The sequence below is a fragment of the Podarcis vaucheri genome, assembly GCF_965113315.1.
Source record: "Podarcis vaucheri genome assembly, chromosome: 16".
NCBI lineage: Eukaryota > Metazoa > Chordata > Lepidosauria > Squamata > Lacertidae > Podarcis > Podarcis vaucheri.
The window spans coordinates 13,107,861-13,126,037 of NC_138754.1; the positions used below are offsets into that span (position 1 = coordinate 13,107,861).

Sequence of the window (18,177 nt, forward strand, 5' to 3'; positions counted from 1 at the left end):
TCCACCTTCTCTCAAATCCACCCACCTTATCTTCTTCTTCCCCAGCTAGGAAATCATTTTTTTTAAAAAAAAATAATCACGCTGCTGTGACGTCATCACAACAATCCGCAGCACGTGCGCCCAGCTATGACGTCACCCCTGGTCTCGACTCCTCCTCCTTATCCCCGCATGGATGGGTCGCAAAATGACTTCACCAAGCATCGCTGTTTCTTCCTTTCGTTTTTAAAAACGACAAATCAATATGCACAGCTGTGTCTATCGATTAGTTTAAAAGGTGGAGTAGGAAATAACGGGTTGTAGTCAATGTTTGCCCTGCTCGTAGACTCATTTGGGAATACAGTAATGGGCATGGCTACTTTCCAGTCAAAACCGCCTGGAATAATAGAACTGTAGAGTTGGAAGGGACCACAAGGGCCATCTAGTCCAGCCCTCTGCAATGCAGGAATCTTGGCCAAGGGGGTGGGAGCCTCAAACCCATGACCTGTAGATGAGTCTTTAGATAGTGTGGTGCTGATAAGCCAAGGTTGGAGGTTCCATCCCCGTATGGGTAGTTGCATATCCCTGCATTTCAGGAGGGCAGACTAAATGATCCTCAGGTTCCCTTCCAACTCTACAATTCTATTATTCTATGACTGGTTCTACCAACTGAGCTGTCCCAAGTGTGGCCCTACCTTAGGCCTGCTTATTTCAATGAGTCTACTCTGCATATAATTTAGTAAGATAAAACTTGATACTTTTGTAATAGGGTTGCGGAAACGTTTTCAGCCCAAGGATCGTATTCCCTTTGGGACAACTTTATGAGGCCACATGGCCGTGGTGATTAGGGACAGAGGCAAAAGTGAGTGAAGCAGCAAGTGTAAATTTTAGCATTGTGAAAGCAGGCTACTTTTTACACGCACATTCTGTCCTCTATCCAGGGAAGCAAGAGACACAATCAGAACTCAATGACACATTCCAGCAGGCAAAAATATTCAAGGTGGGTGCAAAGCAGGGCTAGTGACGGGTGTGGCCTAGGGAGAGTTCTGAGGGCCTGTTAGGCCTGGAGGGCCACACTTGGCCCACAGCTCTGAGGTTCACCACCCCACTTCATAGGGGCCAGCTGTCTCCCACCGCCATATAGCTCCGTCACAAGGAAGCATGCAAAAATATTATTTCATGTTGGAGTCTGGTGAACCCAAACAACTTTCACATTGTTTTCCAAGGTTTTTCTTTCCCCCACTCCTCCAAAATGATTCTTTTACTCTCATCATCACTTATGTGATTCTCATTCTGCCAATGCCTGGCCATGTTTTATCAGGGTGAAATGGGTCCTTGTACCTGTTACCTTTTCACACCCTGACTTTCAATGTGTTATATGTTAGTACCAATTTTAGTATACATTTACTCCTGTTTTTATTTTGCGATCTGGTTCATCATATACTATCCTGATAATTCAGCAAATACTGGTGTATGAAGATAGAAGGTAGCACTCATTTCTCTCAACACAGCAAAGAAATAGAAAGCTTTTCATCTTAAGTATACTAAAAGCCTGAAGAGGTTTCAAATCTTATTACAAAATGATAATAATGAAATAACGCTGAAACCTAATGAGAAGCAGAGGAGAATCATTTTGTACAGCAGAAGTTATATACATATTCAGTGCCCCAACTTAATCCTTCTAACATGGAAGTGTTTGCCATATGAACATTCTTTAGAATTGAAAGCTTCAAGGTTTGCAAAAAGAAGAAGAATGCAGAGGGCAAGGAGGAGGAAGAGACCAGAGCAACCCTGCTAGAGACAAGCAAAATGCAGTTCATATTGGTGCTTGTGAATGTGTATGGAATTTCATACGGCAGGTCGTTGCGGCTCTTAATTTATCCAAAGAGATGTTTGCTTCATGGATGCACCAGAATCCTAGTAACAGAACTGTAAGAAAGAAGGAGGAGAAAATAGTTTAGCAGAAAGAAAACACTGCAGATCTTTAAAAAAACAAAGCTGCACATTGAGATCAAATGCATATGCCTCACAGTGACCCTTTCGAGAAGGCAAAACTGTAGTACTAGTCTTCCTTTCTTGTTTTAGTTAATCTTACTTCTCTCATGGGACATGGGTGGCATTGTGGGTTGAACCACAGAGCCTAGGACTTGCCGATCAGAAGGTCGGCGGTTCGAATCCCTGCTCCTGCCAACCTAGCAGTTCGAAAGCACGCCAAAGTGCAAGTAGATAAATAGGAAGGTAAACCGCTTCCATGCGCTGCTCTGGTTCGCCAGAAGCGGCTTAGTAATGCTGGCCACATGACCTGGAAGCTGTACACCGGCTCCCTCGGCCAAGAAAGCGAGATGAGCGCTGCAACCCCAGAGTCGGCCACGACTGGACCTAATGGTCAGGGGTCTCTTTACCTTTACTTCTCTCATAGCATTTTAGGTTCCTTCTAAGAAGGTTCACTTAACATGGAATTTACCACCTCAGGATGCAACATGACCATTTCAATGCCTGTAAAAAGCAGCAGGTTAACAAAAGGGCACCTCCAGTTGACCTGTTTAGCAAGCGTTCATCCCGATTTGCTTGCACAAAGTTTATGCAGAGGTTAGATTATATCCAGTCTTTATTGAGCACTTGCTCCAATTTCTCTGTGGGAAGAATAAAGGGCAACAAGTATTCTTCCTGCATCTGTCCTTATTTGCTTGCACAGTGGTCAGATATCTCATTAATCATTAATTCTTCCTACACTTTCCAGTACATTTCACTGTCACTTTCCTAACCACAAAACATCCATTTCTTTCCTTCTTTTTAAGCGGGATTGTAGAGCTAGGGCGACTAAGTGCTTTAATTACACAAACCTAACTTTCTCAATGTCTGCTTGAATTCCTTCTACACAATGCCGACAGTTTAGAGGCAGCCAAATTTGTGGAGAAAGGTATATTTATGACCCATGGCATCTAAATGGAACTTCCATGTACAAGTGAAATGTACCTGTGAACAGGTGCTGCTGAGGCAAATGCCATGGAGGGCAGGGGAAGGCTGTTGCTTTCACAGTAGGAAATAGGAGATTGTAGAAAAGGAGGAGGTGCCCACAAGTATGGTTATGGAAACTCCCAGTTTTAAAACAATAAATTCAAATAAAAGACGTGTCCAGCTTCCTAGCTGACCTACAGGTCACAGCACATAGCTGTCATAGATTCATATATTTGTAGAGTTGGAAGGGATCCTGAGGATCATCTAGTCCAACCCCCTGTGCAGCTGTCCCATATGGGGACTGAACCTGCAGCCTCCTTGGCGTTTTCAGCACTATGCTCTAACTGACTGAGCTATCCAGTCATGATCCTCCCAGTTGCTTGTTTCAGTATTATTAATCATTTGCAGCTTGGCCTTTTGATTTAGTGATGCTACTTCATAAAGAATAGCCAAGTCAATTACAATTTATCCCAACCTCTCACCCCTTTCAATAATTTGACACACAACACCCAGTTCTATGGAAGATAACTCACACATCTTCTCATTATCTGCCATTTTGCAAAAAAGGTACAAAGCCCCATATTTATTCCACAAGGAAGCTTCCACAAGGAAGATAAGGAAGCTCATTTATTTTATTTTATTTTTAAAAAATGGATTTTAACAACGTTCCAATCTGCGTTAATTGGTTTTGCAACAGATCGGCACCGTCATTAGCACTCATTAATCTGCTCGTTCACAGCTATCTCGAAGCCCAACGGAATGTTGTTTCCCATATTAACCAGGAGGTCAGATGAGATTAATGCAGGGTTACCTGTAATTAGTAAACATTTATTCAGATTGTAAAAGGTAAAAGCTTGACAACCCCCCCCCTCCCCAGGCACTCTATGTACTAATTGGTCGTTTTATGATTACTTTGAAGAAACACTTGGATGGAAACAGAAGCCAAATTAAAATAAGACATATGAATACAGCATTTAAATGTCGTTAAGGTCAAATACTGATTTACCTGCCTTAGCTCATGCAGATTTATTTATTTTTAAAGATCCTGCCAGTTTAGTAGAGCAGCAAAAGTGAAACCAGATGATAATTACGGTATGTAGCAGGAAAATTCTCTAGAAGGACAGTTGGAGAAACTTGACATTTCCAGACAAAGATCAATACAGCAATTACTCGACAGTTGCGGAGCAATTTAAAATGGAGAAAAGTCAAAGTACTTGTTTACAGCAGCAAAAGAAGTGTACGAAGGCATCTGAGAAATGATAAGATCTGAAGGGAATGGACTACCAGAAATAAAAGAATAGAGTCCTGTCTTACAAAGCACAAATTTCCAATAGAAACTTGTAGATGGCTTCAGATTAGCTAAGACAGGGGTGGGGAATCTGCAGCCCTTGGCTATGCCCACTAAGCCTCCCCATTGGGTCCCACAAGGCCATTTTGCCCAAGCTACGCCCACCTGTGGGGCAGGTAATAACGCAGCTGGACCTGAAGTGGAGAAGCAAAGCCCCATGTAGCGTGTGTGTGTGTGTGTGTGTGTGTGTGTGTGTGTGTGTGTAAAAGTGTGTGTAAGCATGCAGTGATCAACTAATTTTCAAGGCTTACAAAACATTCTGTCATGGTAACAAATATAATGAATTGATTTGACAATTGTGTCAGGTCACATCCACACCATTCATTTAAAAGCACGTGGCTTCCTTCCTACTCCAAGAATCCTGGGAACTGTCATTTACCCCTCACAAAGCTACAATTCCCAGCACCCTTAAACTACAGTTCTTATTCTTCGAGGGGTAAGCTACAGCGCTTATAATTCTTGAAGGATAGAATGTGTTTTAAAGGTACAGCACATACACAACCTCAGGGGACGTAAAAACATACCTCCGGCATTTCAGAGGGGGAAAGGGTTGTTTTCTCTGGAGCCTCAGCTTCGCCTCTACTCTACACTGCTGAGGACAGGAGGGGAGTCCCCCCCCCCAGCTTGTTTTTGTTTAGCTTTGCAGCAGTCTGTTCAACACAGATTTAAAAGCCAGAACTGTTTGTTCTTTTGGGTTAAATATATATTAGAAAAACAACAGCGCACAGTTGTCTGACAGTATGTCACCAACAGTTCAAAACATACTTTGGCTCTTGCAATGTGGGAGATGCAGGCTGCGGATAAAGGGACACATTCATTTCTCCTCAAGAGTTGGCTTCTAAGGGAGGAAATGGACCCAAAGCGGATGAGAATGGGAGTAGTTTTATTTACTTACTTACTGAATTGCTCCATTGATATCCCACCTTTCCTGCAAGGAGCTAAAGGTGGCCTGCTCTCCATATTTCCCTCACAACCGCCCCACGAGGTTGGCTAGGCTGAGAGACAGATGCTGTCCCAACATTACCCAGTGAGCATCAAGGTTGAGTGGGTCTCCCAAATCCTAGTCCAACAGCCTAACAGGGAAACTTTTTCTTTTTTTAAAAAAAATGATATTTATTGAAAAAAGAATTTTTAAAAAAATCACAAAAAAATAGAAAAGACAAAATTACAAGGAGAAAAGACAAAAACAGAAAAAGAAAAGGAAAAAACAAAACCATCATTTCCAAATCCTCCAATTTCATTACCTTCTTTCCATGACCTCCTCCTCCTCCCATCTCTTGTATCTTGATTAATAATTATCACAGCAAATCCTTTCCATAATTCATAGTATTCTGTCCTTACAGTAACAGGGGAACCTTTTTCAAACCAAGGAGCCATGTCTAGGGCTGTGCAATAAATCGTCATACAGTCAAACCTCGGTTCCCGAATGCCTCCGTTATAGTACGTTTCGGCTCCCAAACGCCAAAAACCCGGAAGCAAATGCTCCGGTTTTCAAACGTTTCTTGGAACCCGAACGTCCAACGCGGCTTCCGCTTGAGTGCAATAAGCTCTTCCAACCAGTCAGAAGCTGCGCCTCGGTTGTTGAACGTTTCAAAAGTCGAACGGTCTTCCAGATCAGATTACAACCGAGGTTTGGCTGTACTGTTGAATACCTTTATTACCGGTATTGAAATAACATTGTGGTACGGTAAGTGTTTCAAAAAGGCAGTATACCTGTGAACAAAAGGTGGACACTTAACAGCTTCCCAGGGGTAAGCTCAGCTGAACCCATACTTCAGTTACTTTGCAGATACAGTGGTACCTCAGGTTAAGTATTTAATTTGTTCTGGAGGTCGGTTCTTAACCTGAAACTGCTCTTAACCTGAAGCACCACTTTATCTAATGGGGCCTCCTGCTGCCGCTGCTGCACAATTTCTGTTCTCATCCTGAAGCAAACTTCTTAACCTGAGGTAATATTTCTGGTTAGCGGCGTATGTAACCTGAAGCATATGTAACCTGAGGTACCACTGTAATTTGCAGGCACTGTGTCTCCAGCTTTATTTGCTCTTTGCCTCCTCCCTCCTAAGAAATGAAGATAAGCCCTCACACAAACCAGCAAACTCTTTCAGTTTCACTGGTATCTTCCCACTTAGAGCTCAGCTATTTATGCAGAGTCTGCTAACAATCCAGGAGGAACCCCCTCATGACTGGACTTCTTTCTTTTTTCTATTAGGGAAAAAAGAGGCAGAATAGTTATTATTTTTGTTTTCTGGTGGTGTTTATGTTGTTGTTTTCCCCTAAATAGCTTTCCTCCATATCAAAAAGGAAAGTTTTTTTATTTAAAGGAGATTGTCTTTTGGCTTGCCCTTCCTCCCTTTGATAAAAAAAGGAGATTGGTGGGAGGAAGGCTTTTTTTTGGGGGGGGACAGAATGGAGGGGAGAAGGTTTAGCTGGCAGCCTTATGCTGAAATGGGAGGTTGGGTACCATGTGAGAATGATGGGGAGGGTGTTTGTCGGTAAGCAGTGCAAGCAGATGCGTGTCTACTCACAAGCAAGCCCTACTGAATTCAGTGAATCCCAGGAAAGCAGAAGTAAGTTTAGTTGAGCTCACTGGGGCTCCACTTAGACCCCTAAGTCAGGAAGCAGATGCAACTTGACTAGTAAATCACTTAGCCTGGTAGTTTATTCCCCTTTCTTCCTTCCCCCTCCCCTTTTTATGAAGATTACCTGCTCTGGGATCCCACAGCTAATTCTCCTCTGGTCTCCTCACTGGCCCAAATAGGACTAATTTAGCCAGCTAGCCCTGGTGATCATCTAATGTTTATTGGCTGGATTTCCCCCCTAAATTGATTTTTGAATTCTGAATTTATTGTTATGCACGTTTTATACTGCATTTTATGCTGTTTTTTGTTGCATCGATTAAGTGTTTTAAATTTGTTGTTAGCCACCCGGAGCCCGGTTTTCTGAACCAGGAAGGGCGGTGTATAAATAAAAATTTATTATTACTATTAAACTACTCTTAAATTACTTGAAAATATATTAAATATGAACGTTTATTGAATATTTTTATGGTAGCAACAACCCACCTGAGATGGCCTCACGACCTAGCTATGGGTTGAAGACCCGTGGTCTCTACTGATTGGCAGGCAGGGCATCAAATAGCGAGTCTTCCGCAGCTCCACCTGGAGATGCTGGGGACTGATCCTGCTACCGGGGACCTTCTGCATGCAAAGCACATGCCCTGCCCCTGAGCTATGGCCCTTTGCCCTTACCCATACTTGGGAGGCTGGGAGAAGGGAAGACTTACCAAAGGGGAAGACTCAGCCATGGCAGGCCTACAAGGGCTTCTTCAGTCGGAAGGAGTCTACTTTGGACGAGATGGGCCTGCCCTTATAGAAGCCAATGCGTTCACGTCTCTTGGGCAGGGTGTGGTACAATCCCAACCTCTCTTCTATACTCCTCTTCTCCTGCTGGCTCTTCAGAGGGGTCTGGACCGCTCTGGGACCTTCTGGGATTTCTTGAACGGAAGCCTTCGTGTCATCAGGTGTGGCGTTGGCTTCCAACATGGTGTCCCTGGGAGGAAAAGGAGCATAGCGGAAGGAAGCAAAAAAAACAGCCAACCCAGAAGTGAGATTTAACCCTCAGGCTGAAAAAGGTTGTCCAGCCATGTTTTAGCCACTTGCCTCCCCTGTAATTGGAGCATGAAACTAAAATGCTATATGCAAATCATGGGGGGGGGGGGAGTTGCCAACACAGAGCATTGCTTGGACCAAGGAAATAGGACTTGCCTGTGATATAGCACCCTGTATTCCAAGATGTTGCTGGACTACAACTCCCATCATCCCTGACAGGCTAAAAATAGCTAGGGAAGATGGCATTTGTAGTCCAACATTTGGGGACCCAAGAACACCAATATAACTAATGCAACAGGAGTTAGCCAAACCATGACACTACGGCCATCAGCAGGAGAGTAACTTATCATATTGATCTATGTCCCAAGGGTCTGTCACCGCTCCCTGTTGCTTGCAAAAGATGGGAAGGAGGGAAAGCTGGGCTTTCTGAAACTTTTCACAAAACTTTTACTATACCAGGCAAAAAAGTGAACCATCGGTGGAGCTACCATCTTACTATATAAGAGCTAGTTAGTTTTCCTGTGAGGAGGCTCCGGGGGCATCCTCAATTCACATGAAAAACCCAAGAACATTTCTGCCTCAAGAAGAGCTCTGCTGGATCAGGCCAAATTCCCACATAGTCATAGAACTGTAGAGTTGGAAGGGACCCCAAGGGTCATCTAGTCCAACCCCCTGCAAGGCAAGAATCTTTCCAGCCTCTTGTTCTCATTATGGACAACCAGATGATTGTGGGAATCCCACAAGCTGGACCTGAGTGCAACCACAATCTTTCCACTATACTATACTGCTGCTAAGAGGCTAGATCAGGGGTCAGCAAACTTTTTCAGCAGGGGGCCGGTCCACTGTCCCTCAGACCTTGTTGGGGGCCGGACTATATTTGGGGGGGGGGGAATGAACGAATTCCAATGCCCCACAGATCACCCAGAGAGGCATTTTAAATAAAAGTACACATTCTACTCATGTGAAAACACCAGGCAGGTCCCACAAATAACCCAGAGATGCATTTTAAATGAAAGGACACATTCTACTCATGTAAAAACACGCTGATTCCCAGACTGTTCACGAGCTGGATTTAGAAGGCGATTGGGCTGGATCCGGCCCCCAGGCCTTAGTTTGCCTACCCATGGGCTAGAATAGATTCCCAGGATATGGTCCTAAAAACACATGATAAGTCTAGCAAGCTTGCTAATGCAAAGTTCGTCTTTGTCCTGATACCACCAGGATGGAAGACTGGAAGCCCCACATACACCGTCTTGAGCTACATCTTGGGCAGAAGGCAAAATATAAAATGTAATGAATCACAACCAAGCAAAGCTAGATGTCTCTTTAACCAAAATAAAAAAATTCCTTCCAGTAGCACCTTAAAGACCAACTAAGTTAGTTCTTGGTATGAGCTTTCGTGTGCATGCACACTTCTTCAGATACACTTCTTCAGATACTTCTTCAGATACTTCTTCAGATACACTGTATCTGAAGAAGTGTGCATGCACACGAAAGCTCATACCAAGAACTAACTTAGTTGGTCTTTAAGGTGCTACTGGAAGGAATTTTTTTATTTTGACTATGGCAGACCAACACGGCTACCTATCTGTATCTTTAACCAGAGAATGACCTAGAACCACACAACTGCGCCACCTACTGCCAATGAGGGGCAACACACTTTCAATGCATTTTAATTGATTCCAATATGACGGGAACTCGAAACTCGTTTTGAATGAAAAAGCAACTGCTGCTAAAAAGCTTGCAGGGCACAGTCTCTCTCTCTCCCCCCCCCCTTTTTTTGCCAAACTTTAAAACTTCCAAATAAAAGAACAATCATTAGATTCAGAACAGCAGAAGGAAAGTAACATGCCATCATAAAAAACACCCTATCCTGTTTTTGAAAACTAAAAAAAAAACAGGGAGTGGGAGGCGATTCGTTTCTTGATGAGTAGCTATGTCGGTCTATTACAAGACACTCAAAAGTTTCGTTGCACCTTAGAAATTAACAATTTACTTACATATATTTATCATCTTTCAATATTTTCCCAAAGCAGAATACAATACAGTGGTACCTTGGATTACATACGCTTCAGGTTACATACGTTTCAGGTTACAGACTTCGCTAACCCAGAAATAGTGCTTCAGGTTAAGAACTTTGCTTCAGGATGAGAACAGAAATCGTGCTCCGGCAGCGCGGCAGCAGCAGGAGGCCCCATTAGTTAAACTTCAGGTTAAGAACAGTTTCAGGTTAAGTACGGACCTCCAGAACGAATTAAGTACTTTACCCGAGGTACCACTGTACTGGAGGAGAAAATAAGCCTGGGGGAAATCAGCCCAAACCATGTACAACCTTAACAATATATTATACTGTATAATTGTAAGAAACCATAAGAAGCAAGTAATTACTAAGCAAGAAACCATAAAACCATCATATCTATTTCAGCAAGCCAACCAAGTCATGAGAGGAAGGCTGCAATGCTAACCCTATTTACCTGGGAATAAACCCCTACTGCAAATCAGTAAACCTTAGCTTCTGACCCAGACAAGTTAGCATTGTAACTTATATTAGATATGCACACATCTCTAAAGTGTTGAACACAAACTACCTACATAAAAATGTCTTTAGAAACTGCACTGCTTGAATGAAGTTGCAAGAAACACCCATCAACACTTGTATAAAGAGCGTTTAGGTTGAACGCCCCCCTGCTTCCCGCCCCCTTACTAACTGGCCAGCCAGTCAGATCCACTCCTGCTTTCCTACAAATTGGAACGAAGTCAGCCAGTTTTTTCATTGGCCTGCTTGATTCCTGCCTTTCTCCACGTGGCTATGGATGCCTCTTGGCAAGAGCTGGGGGATTAAATGATTTGTTGAGCCATTAAAAGGCCAGGATGGAGCAGCTGTAGTAGCTCTTTTAAAGAGATTGTGGATTGAATCCTATGCTGGCCGTACTCAGAGTAAGGTTACCAGACATCCCCGTATTCCGGAGACAGTCCCTGGATTTACAAATCAGCCCCCATACAAAATCCATTGAAGTTGAAAAGTGGCCCCAGATTCATTGAAAAAAATCTGGTAACCTTCACTCAGAGTAAACCCACTGAATTTAATGAGCATGACTACCTTGAGTTCATTAATTGCAACTGATCAAGTCTTTGCAAGACTAGCATTGGATAAAACCCTACATTGACCATTGTCCGGGGAGGGATTGGTTCTACCTTCCTTATTCCACTCTCCAGCTCTGAGAGGACTTTTGGGCGTGTAAATACTGTCAGCTTTGGGTACTACTTTTGGATGTGGAAGTTATTAGATAGCTTTACTTGACCTTTGGGTGATCTTTATGCTCACTTACAATATGGCCTATAATAATAATAATAATAATAATAATAATAATAATAATAATAATATCTTTATTGTCATTGCCCCCTCTCGGGGACAACAAAATTACTTGGCTGCTCCATCTACCCAGGTAGGGCACTCCACACAAAATCAAAACAACTATAAAAACACTAATTAAAACAATACAGTATAATACAGCAAGGAAGATTAGATGACTTTTGTTACGGAAGGGGGGGGGCATGTCTTCTTCACTACAATATATTTGCTCAATTTCTCTAGGACTCCATCACCCCTCCCCTGTCCTCCATAATCTCTCAAGTAATCCAGTCAAAATCACTCTGCCAAACCCTTCCACCAGGCGATGCCAGGTGACAGACTATGCAAACATGGACCATTGCCTTCTCAGGATGTGCTTATCTGCGCATATCTCCAGCTCTCTGCATATTCACCCCTCCCTCCTCCATATGTTAATCTGTGTAACCCAACCTCTTCTTAATGTATTCATGATGTAACTGGGATGTATTTTGCACTGTATTCTGGGATATGGAGGGAAATTTCAAAAGTTCATGTCACCCCTTTCTCTGGGTTCAATCTCGCCTTGAACCTGTTGCGCAATAAACTTGGACCTTCTGCAGTTGCTCCTGTGTCCGGCTGAGCTCATTTTCTTCCGCAGGGACCCACGGACTTAGTCCGATGAGCTGGGTGGCAGAGTAACCCCGCACCCAGATTTTAGCCGTAACAGTTGGCTGCCCAACGTGGGGCTTGTGGTTCTCCCGAGCTGCTGACTGGGGGCCCCGAAATCTTCAGCCGGCTCCAGGCCATTTTGCCTGGGAAGATCCTTTTGGACCCCCAGCCATCTTCTGGGCGGTAATCAAAAGCCCTAGGAGTTCAGCCGGGGAGCAAAAGAGGGATCCAGCCGGCTTATTCATCGATCCCGGGATCATCATAGAAGACGTGTGAGTATAAGGAAAAAGGAAAATCCAGTGCACTGGTGGGAAGGGGGTGGAATCTCCTGGCAACTGAATCTCTGCCCTCCTCCCTATCGCTCCTTCTTACCTTTCTCTTGGTCCGGTTAACGAGAGAGACCGTGGACCACTGCTCAGCCCGAAAAGGGGGGGCTCTGAGCTCTATCTCTTTCTCTGAACCCCCCAGCCAGCCGCACCAATTGGGAGTCCGAAAGATTCAGGGCCGAGATCGCTCTGGAGAAGAAGCTGTTCTTAAGACGGCTCGTTCTTGTCTTCATCGTCCTGTATCTCCGTCCCGACGGCAGGAGCTCGAAGAGACAGTGACCAGGATGCGATGGATCTTTTACTATGTCCAGTGCCTTCCTATGGCACCTTGTGGCATAAATCTGCTCTAAGGTGGAGAGTGGGCAGCCAACAATGCTCTCTGCTGCCTTAACAACTCTGCACAACCCCAACCTGTCCTGGGTAGTACAGCTTCTGTACCACACACATAAGCCATAAGTGAGCATGCTCTCAATGGCACAGTGATAGAAGGCAAGCAGCAGTTTCTGCGGAAGATGGTTTTTCCTTAGAATTCTCAAAAAGTACAGTCTCTGCTGCGCCTTCTTCACAAGCCCCCTTGTGTTGACACTCCAGGACAGATCCTCTTGTAATTCAATGCCCAAAAATCTGAACGTTGTTACCCTCTCCACACAGACCCCATCAATCAAAAGTGGCTGGACATTGCTCTTCTGTCTCCTGAAGTCCACCACAAGCTCCTTTGTCTTCCTTGTATTTATGAGCAAGTTGTTAGCTCTGCACCACTCTGTCAGCCGCTCCACCTCATCTCTATAGTCCGTTTCACCCTCCCTTTCAGAGATGAGCCCAATCACGGTTGTGTCATCTGCAAATTTGACAACCCTATTACTAGGGTGAGCAGCGACACAATCGTACGTGTAGAGCTGTTAAACTGTTAATTGTTGGTGGGGGGGGTTTCTAGTGTTAATGCTGTAATCATATTATTTTACTTTTTTATTATGGATTGTAACTGTATGACTATTTAGCCTTTTTTTTAAAAAAAAATGTGAATGACAAATACATTTGTGGAAAATAGGGTATATAAATAAATTGACCATGACATTATTCATTCTGTTACTGCTAGCCGTTTTACTCCTAAATATCCACACTATTCAATTATCAATATTCTAAATGGGGGGGGGATCACCAACTGGGTGTCTGTAAAGACCTTCATTAGTGCCTCAAACCCTGAGCTTTCATTATTATCCTTTTTAAAGTACCATATTGGCCCGAATATAAGCAGCACCCAAATATAAGCCGCACCTTTAAAATTCAAGGGGGGAAATAAAAAAAGACAATCCCCTAATAAATGTGTCCCTAAGTCGATCCTGGGAAATGTAGTTTCTCCCAAGTGGTGTTTCAATAGTTTCCCTGTGGGCTTCTTGGACGTGGCACCAGCGGGAGGTGGTAAGAGACCTCTTTCTCTTCCCTGCTCCTGTTTCCCCCAGATTGTGTCAGCAGCAGTAGCCAGGCATGTGGGGCAGGAAAAAGGGGTTCGGAGGGTGAGTGAGTGGGTGGGTGGGAGGGAAGGAAAGGGTATTGGAGGAGCAGGGGGCAGGCAGGGAGGCTTATGGGGAGATAAGGGAGGGAAGCTTGGGGATTAGGGCTGCAGCTGGTGGCCTCCAGTCCAAATTCAGATTAGCTCAAAAACAAGCAAAGTTATTTTTCACTTTTGCACAGGAAGGGGAATAGCATGGCTTATTTCTGATGCAACCGTTTGAGGAGGTGGGGGGTCACCTATCACTGCTTTGCAACCTTAGGGCTACATTCACATTGAACAGACATCTGTGCCTTTTAAACACAAAAAAATGTTGTGCTTAAAATACTTGTATTGTCTTCAGGGCAAGTTCCATGGTCTGCAACTGACCTGTGCTCGGGGGAGCGGTGGGTGGGCTGCGCGCCATGGCCCGCGCTCCCAGTTGCGTGGGGGGGGGGGGAGAGCTGTGCTGCTTTGCCAGCGGCCTCCCCCCCTTCCCACGGCTCAAGGGAAGTTTGGGAGCAGCAGGCGGGCTGCACGCCATGGCCCAAGGTCCCGGGCTGTTTGCCTGGTGGTGGGGGAGCCACTCCGCTTTGCTGGCAGTGTAAGGTCGCGAATATAAGCCCCACTTTAACTTTTCACTGTCAGAATTTGTCCCCCCCCCCCCAATGTTTTTAGTGATTCTTATTTTCAATTGTAAGCTGCTTTGATTCCCATCGGGGGGAAAGGCAGGGTATCAATAAATTAATAATAACAAGAGATGCAAGTTTGCTTGCGCTCCTCAGAGGAAGCACATACAGTGGTACCTCGGGTTACAAACTTAATTCGTTCCGGAGGTCCATTCTTAACCCGAAACTGTTCTTAACCTGAGGCGTGCTTTCGCTTATGGGGCCTCCCGCTGCCGCCAGCGTGCAATTTCCGTTCTCATCCTGGGGCAAAGTTCTCAACCTGTGGGGTTTGTGGAGTTTGTAACCCGAAGTGTTTGTAATGTGAGGTACCACTGTAGATAACTGTGCACCAATTTATTTGGGATATTTCAAAGTATAATTCTATGTATTCTGCCAACAGTTAACAAGAGATAAAAGAGGACACAAGTACAGGAATGTAACAGGATTTATTGTAACAGATTTAAGTCTCCGGAGTGCTGCCATCTTGAACTACATCCTCTGTGATGGCTGGGAAGCAGCAGAGAGTCTATTTCAGGACACTGGTCCCCATGGAAGATTGGCCTTGGAGAGAACTCTTCCCTGGAATGGAGGAAGCCATGCATCTGGGGAGGAAGTAGCACCTGTGCTTCAGGGCTGATGAAGGTTGGTCCACTCTTCCTTCATTCTCTGGTCTTGTAGCTTTCCAAGTTCTTCAGGATCCAGCCTGATGGGACCATGAATGCTATGAAGAAGGTGGTCAGGCCAATAACAGTCTCCTGTACAAGAGAAGACAAAAGCAGCAGTGCTCAGCCCTGAGACTTGAGGGAAGGCAGGATCAGCAGCAAGCAGATGCCCCAGGGCTAGATCCAATCCTCTAAATGCCAGCGCAGACATGGCTGTTCACATCTCCAGCTACAAGACACCACTGAGAGCTGACAGAGAACATCAGCTAAGCACAGGAAGCAAGAGATTAATGGATTACTTGGTAGACCCAAAAGGCTCTCTGTAACATGACATCTATAAAAGCTCTGTGTTATATGCATTATGCAAACATTCTCACCAGAAGCCCTCTCCTCACACCGCCCAGGTACTCACAAACCTGGTACTTTAGGTGCCCAGGTACTCACAAACCTGCCTGCACTGCAGTCCACAAGGGACGTCTGTCCTCACTCACCCTCAATCTCTAGCCCAACTTCAACTCCTTCCTAGCAGCAAGCTTGATTGATACACATCATTCCACCCAACCAAACACCTTTCAATGACCAATCTTTCAATGACCACGACAGTTTAAAGGGGCACGATAACTGCTTTAGATGTGCAGCACAGGAAAGGCCTACGCTGAATACCAGCCACACGTCTAACGTGTCTGTATCCCTCCCACCCACCTCGTTTTTTGAACAGCACAAGATCACCTCCCCAAGTGCACACTAATCCAAATATCATTTTATTTGGAATAATTTATGATTTACGTAACCAATTTCCATGAGAAACGGCGGTGGTCCGCGCCACCTGTTTTCTGGGAAGCTTTTCCTCCTGGTTCTGTATTTCTGTTACGTTTTCTCGTCTCCAATACTGTTTTTTTTTAAAAAAACGGGATCCTCCTCCTCCCCATAACCCTCCCCCTGTGCCCCCTTACCACGGGCCCTATAGGATCCTTGGGGGGCTTAGCAGTGACGCCTCTGGCAGGCTGGGGAGCCAGGCTGGGCAGCCTGAGCGCCGCTCTTCTCAGCAACTGCAGGGACATGATGAGACCGAGAGATGCAACCTTCCTCCTCTCCTCCGGTACGAAGCAAGAACAAGATGGCGGCTGACCATAGAGCTCTAACAGGAGCCGGGACTTCCGTTATAAACGAGATCGGCAGCCGCCATTGGCCAACGTAATGATTCCATAGAGGGAAAAAAAGAGCGGCTCATAGAGTCAGAGCCCCAAACTTCCGGGAGGGGAGGAACGCCGCCATCTTGGCTTATATGGAATGGTGCCGCTCTATTCCTTAGCACCTCTGTGGTGAAATGCTCATGTGCTTTGGAATCTGAAAAAATCAGCTCCGGCGGCGGTATCACTCTCTAGCCCTATACATCTCTATGGAAAACCCTCCCCCTCCCAGTATACCGGAAGTGCCGTTATCACCGCGTTAGTACTGCGCCCTCTTGCAGACAGGATAGAAGGGGCGGGGGAGTGGCTTCAGAAAAGGGCAGCCAGAAAGGCGACGTCACGTTACGTAGGAAGTGGCGCGAGATCTACGAAGCAGAGAGCTTTGCTAAGAGTCCTGTACAGTAGTTGTGTCTTAGCCGATCTCCTGCGGTGGTCGCCTCCTTTCCATGTCTTCCCACAATGCACTGCTTCGGTTGCCATTCGTCGAGCCATGCCTACAATACACTTAATTAAATATTCCTATTCGTTTATTTTATCAAATATATATCCCTGATTTTAGTTGAGATTCCTGCATTGGAGGGAGATGGGCTAGATGATCCTTGGGGTCCCTTTCAACTCTATGATTCAGGGGCAGAGCACTTGCTTTGTACAAAAAAACTCCAGACTGAGCCTCTGTCGTTTCCTGCTCGGGCGAGGAGAGACGCCTGTGGACACAGCTGCTGCCAGTCAGTGTGGATGCTGCTGAACTAGATGGAGCATTTATTTGATTCACTTTAAGACAGTTTCCTTTGTTCCTACTTAATGCAGTCCTTCATTCAGAACCATGAGGACTGGACTCGTAGTTTTTCTTTTCAGGGGAACGACGGCAGCTCAATGGTTTGCACGTTGGACATCTCCAGGCAGGGGTTGGGAAAGTTTTCTGCTCTATAACTCTAGTGAGTTACAGCCACTTGTCAGCAATACAGAGCTAGCAGTGCCAAAGTGATTTCCTTAGGGTACCAAGCCTGGGCAGTGTGTATGGAGGGCCTGGGTTGCCCGGACGACAAGACCCCCCTCTCAGCCTCAATTATGTGATCCAAAGGAAAGGAAAGCAATACATTTGGCAGCTTAGCTGCAGGAGTTGCCGGAAGGAGGCATCCAAGATGCCATCCAACCATCCTAGGGACTCCAGATTTGTGTAGGGTTTTCCCTCTTAGCCTTTTCTTCTCCTGAATATACCCTGCAAGGCTGCAGAGGTTTAGGATCAGTGTCTTCCTTCTCCTAGATGGGCTTCCTTCCCAGGTTGACAAACCCCATCTGCCTCTCACTTCCCTCTGCAGCACATGCAGAAGCCACCTTCTTGACCGTGGGACCCACCTTCGGCCTCGCCCGCTCAATCTGCCAATGCCTGTCTTCACATGCCAGGGAAGTCCCTAACTTTGTGACCCACTAGCTACCCTCACCAGGTTTAGCCAGCCAGTTGAAGCTGCTCCGGGGTGTGGCCACTGTTGCATGCTGACATCTTCTAGGAGCCACAGGTGAGAACTGAGTGCAGGGTGAGGACCAAAGGTGGACAAACTACCCAAGAAGGAGCACAACTGTCTCCCCCCAGAGGCACCACTCCTCCCCTAACACCCCATACACCCCTAGGAGAATACATTACAGACAATGGTGCTTCAGTTTGGTGGTGCAGCATATCCCTTACATGCAGGAGATTCCCCAGGGTCACCAGGAAAGACTGGGAATGTCTCCTGCCTCAAACCCTGGAGAGCTGCTGCCAGTCAGTGTAGACAATACGGATCAAGATGGACCAGTTCTCACCTGAGCAGGCTCCCAGCCCATGCACACATCAGGTTGGGATTTTGCATTGATCACAATTTGCCGAAAGCTTGACCTTGCTTATGTCCATAGTGCTGTTCCACAAAGCAAGTGTGGAGGTTCCCTTCTTTGACTGGCCCCCACCCAGACCC

The 18,177-nt window shown here is 45.5% G+C and overlaps 2 long non-coding RNA genes across 2 annotated transcripts; both read right to left on the reverse strand.

Moving 5' to 3' along the window:
* Window positions 1–1,583: 1,583 nt before the first annotated feature.
* Window positions 1,584–10,551, reverse strand: LOC309520886. Its single transcript, XR_014214462.1, has 3 exons — window positions 10,486–10,551; window positions 7,569–7,834; window positions 1,584–1,905 (listed from the first exon to the last, which is right to left on the reverse strand). It is a non-coding gene; the product is annotated as an uncharacterized lncRNA (long non-coding RNA).
* A 4,252-nt stretch (window positions 10,552–14,803) lies between these two features.
* On the reverse strand, window positions 14,804–16,358 carry LOC309521245. Its single transcript, XR_014214599.1, has 2 exons — window positions 15,992–16,358; window positions 14,804–15,131 (listed from the first exon to the last, which is right to left on the reverse strand). It is a non-coding gene; the product is annotated as an uncharacterized lncRNA (long non-coding RNA).
* Window positions 16,359–18,177: the final 1,819 nt, after the last annotated feature.